Source organism: Rattus norvegicus, chromosome 17, assembly GCF_021556685.1.
Source record: "Rattus norvegicus strain SHRSP/BbbUtx chromosome 17, alternate assembly SHRSP_T2T, whole genome shotgun sequence".
NCBI classification, from domain to species: Eukaryota; Metazoa; Chordata; class Mammalia; order Rodentia; family Muridae; genus Rattus; species Rattus norvegicus.
The window spans coordinates 82,430,273-82,435,165 of record NC_141550.1 but is presented as its reverse complement, the minus strand read 5'-3'; the positions used below and the strand labels follow the sequence as shown (position 1 = coordinate 82,435,165).

The window sequence follows — 4,893 nt, the reverse complement described above, 5'->3', positions numbered from 1 at the left end:
TCAATTCCCAGCAACCTCATGGTGGCTCATAACCATCTAAAATGAGATCTGGTGCCCTCTTCTGGTCAGTAGACATACATGAAGGCAGAACATTGTATACATAATAAATATATAAATAAAAGTCCTGAAAAATAAAAGAGAAGAAACACACCTCAACACTAGATTATGTATTACAAATGTATGCCTACGTTTAAAACTGGCGTGTCCTTATAGTATTGATTGCTTCAAACCTGACTTCATACATTATTTCGTGAATGAAAAAGGATGCTTTGTGCTACCAAAGAAGTCAAAAGACATAAAGGTTTGACCTAATTTAAAATAATTATTCACTTCCTTACATGAAAGGAACACTGGAGTGTGTGTGTGTGTGTGTGTGTGTGTGTGTGTGTGTGTGTGTGTGTTGCATAAAAATAAGTGTTTGGTGCATATGCCTGTGCGTAGTCATAGAGAGGCCATTGGAGTGCATAACCATAGAGAGGCCACTGGAGGACATTGAGTGTCTTCCTTTGTCACTCTCTGACTTGTTGCCTTGAGACAGAGTCTCTTGCTGAAGCAAAGTCTCTTGTTTCACACAGGGAGCCTAGCCATGGCATGTTTTTTTTCAGGATCAATCCACCTCAGGGGATCACTGCAGGAGTTACAGGCTCATGCAGCTAAGTCTGTCGTTTTATATGGGTTCTGGGGTTTCTAACTCAGATCCCCCCATGCATTCAGAATGAGTAGCCATACCCAGTGAGCCATCTCTCCAACCCTGGATGGGTGAATGTACAGTCTATCACCATGAACAAGTTGGATTCGGGACTGATTGTACAGCGGCACATAGGGATGTTAACAAAAGTCATCTGGAATTTTCTTTCATTCTCTTCAGGCAAAAGTGTATTTCCCATTTCTTATATGTCAATTCAATTAGGAAAAAAAACATCCAGATCTGAACGCCAAAGAGCTTCTTGCTCCTGTACGTCACTCCACTGAAGATAGTGAAGTATTATGGCCTGCCTCATAGAGAGCAATAGACAATCTCCGGTGCCCTTTCATAATAAAAGTGATAGTTGAATGATTCCATCTATGTCTCTCTAAATTCCCTCCCCAACTCTAACAGGAAGTAAGCATAGTTAGTTGCAGTTAAAATTCAATCTGCCCCTACACATTGTGTAGCAAGAGAGAGCACATGACTTGGGAAGATGTTTAGTGGGTGTTCAGTTTGTTTTTTGAGTGTAACTTCTGAAAACTCAGTTGTTAAATGAGAACTTTCAAAGAGCTCGGTAACAAGAAAATTTGAAAATAAAATCCTAACCTAGCAAAGGTGAAGATGGTGACTTTAAGATTATCGCACACTTTGTTAATAAAATGTGTCCAATGTGTTGATTGCATTTTATAATGTGTAGCCCGTAGTTCAGGTCACTGATCCTAAATATAACTTGTTCATCTGTTTTGAACTGAATTTCCTAGATGTTTACCTGTTCATCTAATTGATCCAAATGCTTCTAAAATTATTTTGGATCATGCCTTGGTATTGGTACTGTTGACAGTTCCGGGCTTGCTAAAAAACTACATGGTTCTCAATTACCATTTTCAAATCACTCAAATCAACAACCCAAGGCTAATTTACTTGGAAGATCTAGTAGTTTCCAAAATACCCAAGAATCATCGCAAGATGCTTCAAGCTAATCTCTCTCTGACTCGTGCCAGCTCCTTCTCACCGCCTTCTGTGTTCACACTGTGGCTTTGAAAACAGCTACGCGTCTCTACCCTCAAACCGCCATCCCACAAACATGGATCAGGTGATGCTGTTCGTTGAGCCAAGTCGGCAGTTCGTTAAAGCCTCAATTCTGCTGGTTAAAGGATGCAGCAAACCCGATAGGAAAAAATTCCAGAAGATCGCTGTGGCCACGGCCATAGGATTCGCTATCATGGGATTCATTGGCTTCTTTGTGAAACTGATCCACATCCCTATTAATAACATCATTGTGGGTGGCTGAGTCCTTTCTCATCACAGCACTACTGAACCAAAGAGGGGGTGACAAGCTCATCAAGTAAAACTTTGCCTGAAAAACGAAAACTCCTTAAACAAACTTTATTTTCTGTTTGTGTGGATGGAGGGCAGGGGTCTGAGCAGGATAGAGCTAGTGTACTTTTCTCTGTGTTCTCTTTTTGGTCAGGAAGATGGGGTAAACAGTCCGGTCCCAAGTGTGCGTGTCTGTCTTGCAGCACCATGAAAACCATCTCCACAGTGCTAGTCCTGGGAACACGTGACTACAAAGAGTCCTCCGGCAGAGCGGAGACCAATATTACAGTTAATCACATTTGTAAAAGAAGAAACGTTAAGTACACATTGGATAGATCTTTGTTTCCTCAGAATGGAAAAAAAATAGTTTGATTTTTTTTCTAGCACACAGCGATATTTTAAAAATCATTAAAAGAAAAAAATTAGATTTATCATGACCTAAAAAATATTAAAGCAAATATCAGGCTATTTAGCAGCCTACTAAAATCCGTGTTTTGTTTGTTTGTTTTGTCTTGTTTTGTTTGGGGGCTATTCATTGCTCTTTAGACAAAAGAACATTTGCGTGCCCTCCGGTTTCCAGAATTTTGCATTGGAAGGATACAATTATTTTATAATATAATTTAACCAAATACATTTTCAAACCCCCAAATCTAATCTTGTTACAGAGCAAAGGCAGTAACTGGACCCTCTTTAAGGGTGAGGTGTTTATAGAGCCAACTGCTGCTATTTTTTTTTCTCTACTAAATTCAAATTGTAATCCAATGGCACCACCTGTTGTCGAGATGGCAGAATTGACCTAAATGACAAGATCACAAACTGAAATTCAAAGCCGAAAGACCTAGCACAGGCCTTTACCTGCTGGGCAGATGACGTGAGACAGTTACATGGTGATAGACTTGTTCAGATGCTACTCTGACCATGGCCTTTTGTAGAAACGCACAGGATGTCTTAGGACCCGTCATTGAATGACCATTAGAGAATATATGATTAAGATTAGCTTTCCTCATGTATTTAAGTGTAAACTATAGATACCGATAACATTGTGTGTGTGTGTGTGTGTGTGTGTGTGTGTGGTGTGTGGTGTGGTGTGGTGTGGTGTGTGTGTGGTGTGTGGTGTGTGTGTGTGTGTGTGTGTGTGTGTGGTGTGTGGTGTGGTGTGGTGTGGTGTGTGGTGTGGTGTGGTGTGTGTGTGGTGTGTGTGTGTATGTGTCTGTGTGTGTGTGTGTGTGTGTGGTGTGGTGTGTGTGTGGTGTGTGGTGTGTGTGTGTGTGTGTGTGTGTGTGTGTGTGTGTGTATACCTGTACATGCATGCACACACACATGTAGAAGCCTGAGGCTGATATCAGGACACATTCTTTATCACTTTGCACCTTTATCCTTAGTGAGCTCTGGGATCCATCTGTGTCCCCCCAGTCCCTCACTGTGAGAGGGTCGTGGGCATCTGGGTTTCTGGGGAATCTGACTCAGGCTCTCATAGTTCTGTGGCAGGCACTTTAGTGGCTGACCTATCTCGTCAACATCAACATCGATTTTAATACGACATAAATCGGATTGCATTGAACATAAAGTTCTGCAGATCACGAGCTTGGAAGCATTCATTTATTTGTTATTGGAAACATGATAGACCGAGTAAGTGACCAGTAAATGCATTTAAAATTAATTTTTTATAAAATAATGAATACATACATACATTCATATCCTCACAGGTGAAGTCATTGAAGGACTGCAGAAGAAGGGCGGTAAGGCCAGGGAGATGGTCCTTAAAGTGCTTGCCGCTAAAGCGTGAGGCCCCTAATTTGACCCAAGCTGGGTGTGGTAACATAGTCTTATGATTCCAGCACTGAGGAGATACAGACATGATTCCTGTATCTTGCAGGCCAGCCTAGTTAAATTGGTGACCCTAGGTTCCAGTGAGAGACCTTGTCTCCGAAAACAAGGGAGTCCTGCAGAGAAAAGATGCCTGAGGTTGAGTGTAGGACTCTGTGTGTGCCTACACACAGAAACACACACGGCCATAAACAGACCCACAGACACACAGGCATGTGCACACACCCACATACACACACACACACACACACACACGAGTGCGGAACACAGAGACACACTAAAAACAAATGACAGGGCAGTGAATCACTAGGTGGAATTTTCCTCAGCTTTCCACGGGATATTGCCAATTAAAACTCCACACAGCTACGATGGAACCCCGAAGAAAGTTCTACTGAAGATGAGTGTATGTCTAAAAATATTTACAAGGGTAACAAGGATGAATTTCTATAAAGAGTAAGTCAGAAACCATCATAAATTTTCAGTTCCAGTCAAAACACAATTAGATGAAACTTGTATCATCTAAAAATGTGTTGGGATTTGAAACTCTGTGAGCTTGTCAAAAGTGGGAATAAAAAAGTGGGCAGAGGCTTAAAGGGAGATGATAAAAAGAACAGACAAAGAAATAGGAGGTATGAATGAAATTGATACATGGAAGACAGAATGAATAAATGTGATAAACCGTCCTATTTATAAAATAGACAGTAAATTGTACGATTGAGGGACAATGATATGACTGATTTCCCCCCCAGCTGACAAAAACCATGAATCTTGTCATTGAAAATGCAAAAATGCCATGTCCTTTCTTTCTTCTCTTACTGTCTCTCGCTGTCTCTCTCTCCCTCTATCTCTGTCCCTCTCTGTCTCTGTCTGTGTCTGTGTCTTTCTTGGTCTCTGTCTCTCTCTGTGTCTCTGTCTCTGTCTCTGTCTCTGTTTCTATCTATCTATCTATCTATCTATCTATCTATCTATCTATCTATCTATCTATCTGCTTCCTGCTGCCTCACTGCAGGCCTCAAACAATACAGCTAAGCTGGGATACTGGCCAGAAGCTTGTAAACTGG

General features: G+C 41.3%; 1 pseudogene; it reads left to right on the top strand.

Moving 5' to 3' along the window:
* The first annotated feature begins 1,772 nt into the window (after positions 1-1,772).
* Positions 1,773-1,979, top strand: Sec61gl2 (Sec61 translocon subunit gamma like 2; annotated as a pseudogene).
* Positions 1,980-4,893: the final 2,914 nt, after the last annotated feature.